Source organism: Rhinopithecus bieti, unplaced genomic scaffold, assembly GCF_001698545.2.
Source record: "Rhinopithecus bieti isolate Rb0 unplaced genomic scaffold, ASM169854v2 scaffold_17880, whole genome shotgun sequence".
Taxonomy (NCBI): domain Eukaryota; kingdom Metazoa; phylum Chordata; class Mammalia; order Primates; family Cercopithecidae; genus Rhinopithecus; species Rhinopithecus bieti.
The window spans coordinates 116,580-128,317 of record NW_016808923.1 but is presented as its reverse complement, the minus strand read 5'-3'; the positions used below and the strand labels follow the sequence as shown (position 1 = coordinate 128,317).

General features: G+C 39.3%; 1 pseudogene; it reads left to right on the top strand.

The window, feature by feature from the left end:
* Positions 1 to 9,757: 9,757 nt before the first annotated feature.
* On the top strand, positions 9,758 to 11,738 carry LOC108539237 (growth-regulated alpha protein-like; annotated as a pseudogene).

Sequence of the window (11,738 nt, the reverse complement as noted above, 5' to 3'; positions counted from 1 at the left end):
TTCTTTTTCTCCTTACAAACCTAAAAATCTCACCATTTCTATTAGCTTGAAAGTAACATCCCTCTGTTCTTTTCCTCCTTCAGCACTCAATCTCACTTACAATGGGTTTTATTTAATTATTCTCCTCCTTATAGTTTCTGTATCACCAGTTTCCCCTCATACTGATTTACCTGCTACACAAAATTATTCTTATTGGGCGTATGTGCCTTTTCCTCCACTTATTCAACCTCTCACCTGGAAAGATGCTCCTGCAGAAATCCACACTAACAATAGTGTGTGAATGCCTGGAGCTACAGATGACCATTGCCCCGCTCAACCAGGAGAAGGAGGCACTGCATTTAATGTTACCATGGGTTATAAATACCCCCCTCTGTGCCTCAGACATGCAGCTGGTTGTATCCATCTAGAAACTCAAGTCTCAGCTGCTTATCTTCTGGAGTGATCAACTGCAGAGGAACAGGGACATTTTGTCTCTGGCCTCTCCCTTTCTCTTTTAAAACACATGAAAGGGGGAGTAATGGGAGATACTCCTTACCTTCAATACAAACCTGAAGGAAAACCATGCCCTAAAAATTTTGAGGGCCCATCTACAACTTTAATTTGGGAGGATTGTGTTAACTCACATGCAGTAATATTAAAAAATGACTAGTATGGTTTAGTAATATACTGGGCACCAATGGGCTATTTAAAAAAAAATTGCTCCTCTAGTGGAAGGCAATTCCCAGAGGCTACTTATTTTATTTCTTATTGGGAGAATGAGAATCATCATTCTACTTTGCATAGGAGGTTCAGCTCATTCCTGCCCTTAAAATGGGAAGATAAAGGCATTAGCACTGTGAGACCTCATACGATACTCCCCATTCTGAGCCCAGACCACCCAAAACTTTGGAAATTGGCTACTGCCATGTCTGTACTACGAGTATGGGAAGGGGAAACTATTCTCTCTGTTGCCCCACTACCATCCCCTCTCTCAGTATCAACGTAGATCCAGACATTCTGCTTTACTTACCTCCAACCTGACTGTTCCCATACAGAGTTGTGTTAAGCCTCCTTAGATGCTGTTAGTGAGAAATATCAAAATTTGAATGAATGCAAACTGTCCATTGCATTAATTGTCATTTACACACTTGTATTAACTCCCATTTTGACTCCAGGAAAATTGTAATGTTGGTTTGAGCTCAAGAAGGAATCTGGATTCTGGTAACTTTGCCCAGACCTTGGAAATCCTCCCCTTCAATACGTTTAGTTAATGAAGTGTTACAGAGAATTCTAAAAAGATCTAAGAAATTTGTTTTCACTTTAATTGTTGTGATCATTGGCCTAATTATAGTCACTGCAATGGCCGCCACTGCTGGAATGACGTTACACCAATCTATTCAAATGGCTCATTTTGTCAACAATTGGCAAGCCAATTCCACCCAAATGTGGAATTCTCAACAAGGCATTGATCAAAAATTGGTTAATCAAATTAATGATGTGGCTTGGAGATCGGGTAGTGAGTCTTGAACATCACATGCAAATGCAGTGAGATTGGAACACTTCGGATTTCCATATCACCCCGTATTCCTATAATGAGACTAATCATTCATGGGAAATAGTCAAAGGACACTTTCTAGGTAGGGAAGATAATTTATCATTGGACATAACTAAATTAAAGAAACACATTTTTGAAGGCTCTCAAGCTCACTTGTCCATTCTGCCTGAAGTTGAGGTGTTAAATGAGGTGGCAGAAAATCTTTATGGACTAAACCCCACGACTTGGATTAAGTCTACTGGGGGCTCCACTGTAGTAAATTTTGGAATTATGTTTTTCTGTTTAATAGGCTTGACTTTAGTGTGCCGGATGAGTCAAAGAATCCTGCATCAAAATCGAGAGAATGAACAAGCCTTCATCGCCCTGGCACATTTTTATAAAAAGAAAGGGAGAGATGTTGCAGGAAGATGGCGACCCTGAACAGAGGGACCAGCTGAAGTCATGGCAGAAGAACATAAATTGTGAAGATTTCATGGACATTTATTAGTTCCCCAAATTAACACTTATAATTTCTTATGCCTGTTTACTGGAGTCTGTGAACATAAATTATGAAGATTTCATGGACATTTATTACTTCCCCAATCAATACTCTTATAATTTCCTATGTCTGTCTTTAATTACTTAATCCCATCATCTTCATAAGCTAAGGATGTATGTTGCCTCAAGACCCTGTGATGATTGCGTTAACTGCACAAATTGTTTGTAGAGCATGTGTGTTTGAACAATATGAAATCTGGACACCTTAAGAACAGGGTAACAGCGATGTTCAGGGAACAAGGGAGATAACCATTAAGTCTGGCTGCCTGAGAGCAGGGCAGAACATAGCCATATTTCTCTTCTTTCAAAAGCAAATAGGAGAAATATTGCTGAATTCTTTTTCTCAGCAAGGAACAACCCTGAGAAAGAGAATGTGTGCCTAGGGGTAGGCCTCTAAAATGGCTGCTCTAGGGACGTCTGTCTTTTATGGTTGTAGATAAGGGATGAAATAAGTCCCAGTCTCCGGTAGTGCTCCCAGCCTTATTAGGATGAGGAAATTCCCGCCTAATAAATTTTGGTCATACCAGTTGTCTGTTCTCAAACGCTGTCTCTTGATAAGATGTCATCAATGACAATGAATGCCCGAAACTTCATTAGCAATTTTAATTTTGCCCTAATCCTGTGATCTTGCCCTGCCTCCATTTTCCTTGTGATATTTGATTACCTTGTGAAGCATGTGATCTTGGTGACCCACACTGTATTCATACACTGTCTCCCAGTTTGAAAATCACTAATAAAAACTTACTGGTTTTGCAACTTGTGGGGCATCACAGAACCTGCCAACATGTGATGTCTCCCCCTGGACAGCCACCTTTAAAATTTCTCTCTTTTGTACTCTTTCTCTTTATTTCTCAGACCAGTCAACACTTAGGGAAAATAGAAAAGGACTCATGTTGGATTATCAGGGATGGGTTCCCCCAATAATTCACAGACTTAGAAAAAACAATCCTAAAATTTATATGAAACCCAAACAGAGCCCAAATAGCCAATGCAATCCTAAGCAAAAAGAATAAAGTAAAAGGGATAAGATTACCTTACTTCAAAATATGTTACATGATTATAGTTATCAAAACTGCATAGTATTGGTATAAAAATAGACACATTGACCTATTGAATAGAATAGAGAACCCAGAAATAAAGCCACATATTTACAGCCAACAGATCTTCAACAAAGATGGTGAGAATCTACATTAGCAGGAGGATGTGCTGTTCAATAAGTAGTTCTGGGAAAATTGGATAGCCATGGGCAGAAAAAAGAAAGTGGACTCCTAATCCTCAACATAAGCAAAACAAACAAACAAACAAACAAACAAACAAACAAAAACTTTAAACACTTAACTATAAAACCTGAAACTACAAAAATATTAGAAGAAAATCTGGGAAAACTCTCCTGGATATTGGTCTAAGCAAATAATTTATGACTAAGATTTCAAAAGCACAGACAAGAAAATAAAATAAATAAATGGCGCTTAATTAAAATAAAAAGCCTCTGTACAGCAAAAGAAGTAATAGAGGGAAGAAACAACCTGTCAAACGGGAGAATGCTTTGCAAGCTAGTCTTTCAACAGTGGACTAGTATCTAGATTATACAAGAAAAACAACTTAACAGGAAAAAAATGAATGATACCATTAAAAAAGTGGGCAAAGGAAATGAGACATTTCTCAAAAGAAGACAAACAATCAACAGGTATATGAAAATATACTCAACATCACTAATTATCAGAGAAATGCAAATCAAACCCACAATGAGGTATAATCTTAACCCAATCAGAATGGCTATTATCAAAAAGATAAAAAATGACAGATGTTGGGGAGAATGCAGAGAAAAGAGAACTTTTATGCACTGTTTATGGAAGTGTAAACTAGTACAGTCACTGTGGAATACAGTATGAGAATTTCTCACAAAGCTAAAAATAGGATTACCATTTGATCCAGCAATCCCACCCCTGGGTATCTACCCAAAGGAAAATAAATCAATATATCAAAGGGATATCAGCACTCACATGTTTATTACAGGACTGACTGCTCACAATAGAAAAGATGTATAATCAACCTAATTGTCCATCAACAGTTGAATAAATAAAGCAAATATATATACATAAGAATACTATTCAGCCACAAAAAGAATGAAATTATGTCAATTACAGAAACATGAGTGGAACTGGAGATCATTATCTTAAGTGAAATGAACCAGGCACTTATAGACAAATATTGCATGTTCTCATTTATATGTAGAAGCTAAAAATCCCCTGAAGGCAGGGAGGAGTAAAATAAATTAGAGATACTGAGAAGCATGAAAGGGAGGGAAGGGAAAGAATGAAAAAAAAAAAAAGTGGGTTAAAGAGTATAAGCATACGATAAGACAAATGGAAGAAATTCAATGTTTGGGAGCAGAGTAAGATGACTGCACTTAACAAAAATGTATTTGACTTTGGTGATAGATACCTTGCATACTTTGACTTGATAATTGTGCATTACATTTAACAAAATTTTTCATGTACCACAGCATTTGTGGTGACAGGCAATAAAATCTGAAAGCAAGGCAGACAACAAACAGAGTTGGAACAATCAGTTTTACTAATAAGCTCTGTTGGAGAATTAATCTTCTTTTCTCATTCTAGGGCTGACTATAGGGACTATTAGGAAATAAAGAATAAAGCAATTTGTACTTACCTCCATCACAATACCTATTAAATTGCACTGGGATTGCTCATTTATCTGACTGTTTTTCTACTGTAAAACAGCCAATAAGGGCCAAGCCTACTCCATCTCTTCATTCCATATTTCAGAAAAATGCATAATAGAATAGGAGCTAAAAAATGTTTGTCAAATATTAACTACGTGAAGAGGAATAATACTGTAGTTAGCAATACAATGTAACGATGCAGTTTAGTGTTGACGATAAGGCATTCAGCCAACAGAAAGTTGGTTGAACATTAAAAATACTGTTTTCCCAACTCCTGACCATGCTAGGCTCACAGATCTTGCCAAGTTATTTATAGACATTATGACATGCTCATGCCATTTGTCTCATAAGTGATTTGTTTGACATTTCATTACAGTCACATTTGTAACTATTAGGGACTCTATTAAGAGTTCCCCTCATCTGTCCATTCACATAGTCCAATCATACACAGATGCTACAATATATGCTCACTAAATATTATTTGATAGTAGATATTTAATGTGCAACATACAGATGGTATATTATACACAACCAAGTTCTCGTGTCTCCACTTTCACCATAATTTCCATGGTATGTAATTAAATCTTGTATTTCTTTAGTATCCTTAACTACTTCAAAAATGTCAATTGATGAACTAGCTCAGTCACACACCAACAAAATCATCCCTCTGAAATCAGGGTTGTTCAGAAGTCTCTTCTGAATATATGGACAGAGCCCAGAAAGAAAAAAATTAAACCAAAAATATTCCTGACCAAAAAATTAGAGGATAAGGAACATTGAAAAATACTATGGCAGGATATTTAAGTCAAGTTTTATGATTATTCAAACTTTTCTTAGCTGAAGTCTGTGTTTTATGCTGTGTATACTATTTTCCATTTGTGGTTTATACATTCATCTCTCAGCTTCCTAAATGTTGTTTCCAGAATGTCAAGTCATAATGATGTTTAATTTCCAAAACAAATTTATTATGTAATTATTTCCAAGAGAAGTTTTCTCATTTCCTTACTCTTTTGCAATTTTGGCAATCCTGTATTTCAGATTTTGTTTACATTATGTGATCATAGTATCATTTATTTAATTAATAACCAGTTCTGAATAGTTCAGGAAAGGATCTTAGGAAAATGGAGCGGCAAAACAATGTATAAAACACTTTTAAAAGCCAATAACTACCCCCTTATCCCCCAAGAAAACTGGCAAAATCTAATACATTGGATGATTCTCAATGATATCTGAATGATTTTAAGTATTTGTAGACTGATCATATCATCAGATTATCATGCCAGAAACAGAAAAATAAATAATCTAGCATTGCTAAAGAAAGTAGACAGGCTAAATAGAATTTTGCATTAGAAGTTGGACTTTACTAAATTTATCACTGTGCCTTATACACATAGATTAATTTAAAAGCGTGTGGGAAATGTACCTATTATCTTCTCACTTTCTGTCTATATGATGAACCTTGAATTAGCTGGCTCCTCCCATCTGCCATGAGACAGATGATCCATAAAGGCCAAGCACAGATACTCCAGCTCCATCTAGGACAAATTCCCTTGCTTTATTTCTGACATTTCCCCTATTCTGTTCCAGACTCAAGCAGCTCAGGTCTCCTGGCTTTGAATGCCTTTGCAGGTCCCATCTATGTTCTTAGAACTTGGCAGAAATTAGCTTCAGAGATATCTAAGCCAAGATTCATATTCTGAAATGAGCTGTCCCAGGTAAGATACTTTTCCTTAGCTCTTACTCTAAAATTTAAACTCTGGCTCTGGCCCAGCTGTATCATCTGGGTTTACTTAGGTCTACTGAGAGGTTTTATTCGGTACTGAGAGGAGAAAAAGGCAACAAAAAACAAGGACATGCTGCAATTCTTCAAGGGCAATTTCCATATGTACTCACCTCAGGACACTTAGATTCTAAAACAGTGGCCCAAAGCCATTCATTTATGCATTATTTCAACAAATATTTGTAGAATGCTTAGTATGAACCAGAGTCATTGGAGACAAATAGGGATGAGGTTTTACAGCTTTCCTGCAGAGTACATAATCCACAATGGGAGTATGTAAACCTATGATGTGCTATTAACTCCTATGTTTATTGAAGAAAAGCAAGCAAATTATCAGCAACCCATTAAAGTCGGTTTCATAGAGAAATGTGAAAAGAGATTAGAGAGAGAAAAAAAACTCTTCATGCCTTGCTGACTGTGATAAACTTGATACAATGAACATGTATTACAACTACCATTAGAAAACAAAACATTTACATTTTTCAAATTTTAAAGAATCACTTTCATATTTCTAGGCCAGTTTATCATCAAATTCCCCAAAAAGGGTAATAATAAAAGGGGTAATCCCACAACCTTTCAATCATTCATGAGCGAGTCACATACTTTATAACCTGGAAGTTATATGCCATTTCCTACCCCCAATACAAATTTGAATTTCTTAATTCTCTGGGTTTTTCTCTTAGGATCATGCTTAAGTATTTTTTAATATAGTCATGGATTTTGTACATCTTTTCCAATAAATAAGATGGAGGTTTTATATTTAAACTTCTTTTTACAGATAAAGTGTTTGAAACTGGGGCTACAAAATAAATCAAGGCTCTGTCTCAATAGTAAAATATGTCCCCCCTCCCATCTAAGTGCATCTCCTAGTAAAGTACAGATGTATCTTCCTTTCTGAAAGTCAGATGTGGAAAATTTAATTTCATGTTAATTTTTTGTAAATTCCTGAGTTTATTTTTTGATTTATCTTTTAAGTGAAAGCAAGTTTATTAGAGAAATACAGAAGCGAAAGAACGGCTGTTCCATAAGCAGAGCAGCCTCAAGTTTGTGTGTGTGTGTGTGTGTGTGTGTGTGTGTGTGTGTGTGTGTGTGTTTTACTTTTTTTTTTTTTAATTTAGAAGTTTGCAGCATTTATTATAGCTTGACATGGCTGAAGACATTTAGGGCACTTTGTATTTTGTCCTCCATTGGGCCAAGGCTTTTCTTGTATCCTTTCTGCCATGGAATTTAAGTAATCAGGAAAACGTGCAAAAGGAAATAATTGAAAAAGATCAGAACAGAAATACTAATGATAGGATCTGTTTTAAAGCAACACAACATTCTAGCACACCTTTCCACCCATTGTCCAAGATTACTGTAATGACAGCACAGGTCCCTGTGAGCACCAGTAGCTACGAGGACATTTTGGACACTGAGATTGCATTTATATGAATAGCCGTCATTCTAGGACCTGCTTTGATTTCTTAAGGACTCACACTGCTCTATATGGTGCTGTGTATAGCTAAGTACAGTTGGGTGGCAGTAGGGATACAGAAAATTTTAAACGTAAAAAAAATTAGGGAGTGAACCTTTTATTAGATCCTCTTTTCTTCTTTATAGAATAATTCATAGCAGATTGGTTTTCTGTTTAGGCAACATTGGGAAAAGCTATTTCCATTTTCTATTTTTCCATTTTTCTATTTAAAAAACTTTTATAAGGCACTTAATCCATGATGACTCTCACAAATGTTGACTCATTTCTCATAACTACCTTGGGCTTAGCACACAGAGGTTAAACAATCTGCAGGTGATGCTCTGCAACTAAATGCAGGCAGCCAAGTTGTATTGCCCTGTGTTTGGCTAGGGGCAAGAGCTCTTATGCCTTGAACTGGGCTGTGCAGAGCTCTGTACTCTAGGCAGAGGCCATTCCTTTCTCCTCTCTTCTCTCTGTTTTACTCCATGTCTCAGAGAGGTCTGAAACTGACTTGGAGATTCACACTAAAACCCTCTAAAACCTGATGATGAATCAAAATAAATTCTCTAAAACGGTAGAAAAAGTGATAGAGACGTCGGGTTAAAAGGCTGAAATTCATGATCAGAAAGCCGCAATGCCTGTGTTTCCAGAGGAAGCAGGTCCAACATCAAATACCAGAGAGTCTGATAGTAAATGGAATGTGTCTCTATGTGGGATCTGGTGTTTGTATTTCATCTGAATGGATATCTGCTGCTTCAGTGGGAAGAGTGCTTGCACACCAGGTACCCACTCCCCAGTGTCATGTGCTGTGCCGTCCAAAGACAGAGAACCAGAAATAGTCCATGAGGCTGCTGGACCCAGCAAGTCCCTCATGTCATAGATCAAATCTGTGACATATGGGAGTGACAGCCAGTGCCCAGCTTCAGAGTGATAGCCAATCCCATTATGTCATATATCAAATCTGAACTTCTGGTAGGGGGAGAAGGAGATCTCTAGGGACTTTTGGAAGTTCCAGTATTTCAGAGGGAAGAAGGAAGTTATGCAGGATAGGGAAAAAAAAAAGGTCATGTTACAGCCTGGGCTTCCACTGAAACTAACACTGAATTCGACTTTGGACACTGATAATCTGTTGCCACCAAATGGAAAACGTAAACAAGATATTCCATGCGTGATTAGAGAATATGCAACACAAGGAACAAGCAGAACATTCTTCTCTGGAATCTGACATGATGGCTGCTGTATTTTTACAGGGAACATTGATTTCAGATATATGTGAAATATGCTAAACCGAAAAGCAGAGACAGAATAGACAGAGAGAGGTTAATTAGATAGAGAATACGATGTCTAGAAGATAGCTAGCTAAACAAAATCTAGCCTTCAAGGCCCTCCTTAATTCCTCTTAAATCCCCCATCCCAACCCTATTAACTAAGTAGTTATCACTGTCTTCTAAAGAGTTCGCGACTCCCTTGCTGTGGTTCTCAGGGATCCGCCCCAGCTCTTACTCTCCTCCCTGTCCAGGGTCCTTCCCCGCAGGCGGTATTTCCAGCGAGGTGGACTCAGTGCTCTTCCAGGGATTTGGGGCAGAAAGCGAATATCCCATAGTTCACGGGAGTTACTCTGGAAGGCGAACCGGGGAGGCGGCACCAGTGGGTAACCAGCCACCGCCCACCACCCACCACCCAGGGGGCAGGGTCAGCCCTTTTCTTCTGTACTCCTGATCGACCTGGAGCTCCGAGAATTTCCCTGATCCGGGGTTTCCAGACTTTTCAGCCCCAACCATGCATTAAAAGGGTTCACCGATCTCGGACAGCCACAGAGCCTGGGCTGCAGGCACCTCCCTGTCAGTTCCCCTGCTCCTCGCACTGCTGCCCGACCAGCCTTCTGAGCCTGATGACCTGCGCCGCACCCCACGCTGCCCCCGGCCCTCCCCGGCTCCTGCGGGTGGCGCTGCTACTCCTGCTCGTGCTCCTGGTGGCCGCCGGCCGGCGGGCGGCAGGTGGGTCCCGGCTCCCTGGGGTCCCCGGGGAGCGACACGGCTGGGGTGACGCCTCGCGCCACAGTCCCGCTCACCCAGCAAGTCTCTTCTTCCGTAGGAGGGCCCGTGGTCTCTGAACTGCGCTGCCAGTGCTTGCAGACCCTGCAGGGAATTCACCCCAAGAACATCCGAAGTGTGAACCTGACATTCCCTGGACCCCACTGCGCCCAAACCGAAGTCATGTAAGTCCGGCCCCGCGCTACCGCTGCCACCGCCCGCGTCCCAGACCCTCCTGCTGCCCCAACCCTGTCCCCAGCCCGACCTCCTGCCTCACGGGATTCCCTTCCCTCTGCAGAGCCACACTCAAGAATGGGCAGAAAGTGTGTCTCAACCCCGCAGCACCCATGGTTCAGAAAATCATCAAAAGATGCTGAATAGGTGAGTTATGGTTTCCACGTACACGGGTGACTGGGGCCGTTGGTCAGAAATACTGGCATCTGGCTCCCAAAAATAAAATAAGGGAAACCCAGGGGTTAGTTGAAGGACTAGAAATATGATTATTATTTTCACAGTTAAAGTTGCCATTAAGGTTATTAATCTGCTCTGATACCAGAGGATATTTCAGTATTTCAGTGTCCTCCATTCCCGGGCCTAACCCCTATTGAAATAAGTGAGGGTAAATGTGCCTTTCTTTAAGATTATGTGAATTTGGCTAATGATGCTAAAATGACTCCTACCTATTTCAGGATGTTTATTTCACTCCCTCATGGGCATCAGACCTGAAAAGTGAACCCCCCTGATTTGGGGCACAGTGGGACTCAACTCTCCCTGGTGAAAAGTAGAGACGTTCCAGTCAGACTCTCATGAGTCGTTCATGCCTGGGCTCTACCTGTCAGTATCCTGAGTCTTAACAAAATCTGAAAACAGTAATAGCTACTTCAAAAGGTTTGCTGTGAACCTTATGTGAAGTCATGCACATAGATTTTTAACCTGTGTATAACCCTTGTTTCACTTTTTGAAGCAAATAATACAATTGTGACCACAGGTCCACTATTTCTAGTTAAATAGCGTCCCGAAGCCTGGGGCTTTATTTTGCTACACAGAACAACTTTCGTACAAGTAATAACCACTTAGTGTGGGCTAGGAGGAACGATCACGTTTGAAAAACCCTAGAAGGTAAGGATCTAAGGTGGGAAAAAGGATGTGTGGGGTCAGTTTCCTGAGTACCTACTAACAGCATTTTTTCATCACAGTGGCAACACTAACTGACCTAGAGAGAAGGAGGAAGCATATTCGCTACAATTCCTAAAGGAGGTCTATTCTTAGAGGAATCAAAGTGAAAGAAGAAAAACAATTAGCTCCTGGGTGCACTTGGACTGTGTTTAATGTGTTCAACTGCTTCTTATGAAGGTACTTCTAATTATTTATATATGTATGTATGTATGTATATATTTTTCAAAGCTTGTCTATTAAGGTTCTTTCTGATATTGAAAGATATGAATGTGTTTGGTAATTCACTGTACTGTCATTTTGAAAGGTATTTTTGTGTTAAACCAAAGTTCAGTCCTTACTGTCATCTAACTTGATGATGATGGATTTTATATATTCTCCATTAATTAAACGGTGGGGAAGAGATCATATCATGCCAGACACTGTGATAGCAGCTAAAAATAAATAGTGGGGATCCAAGCTAATAGTCAGATCACTGTTAAGATAAATGCATGTATGTTCCATCTATTTTTGTAACTGTTTAGAAGAATGTCAGTTGTTAT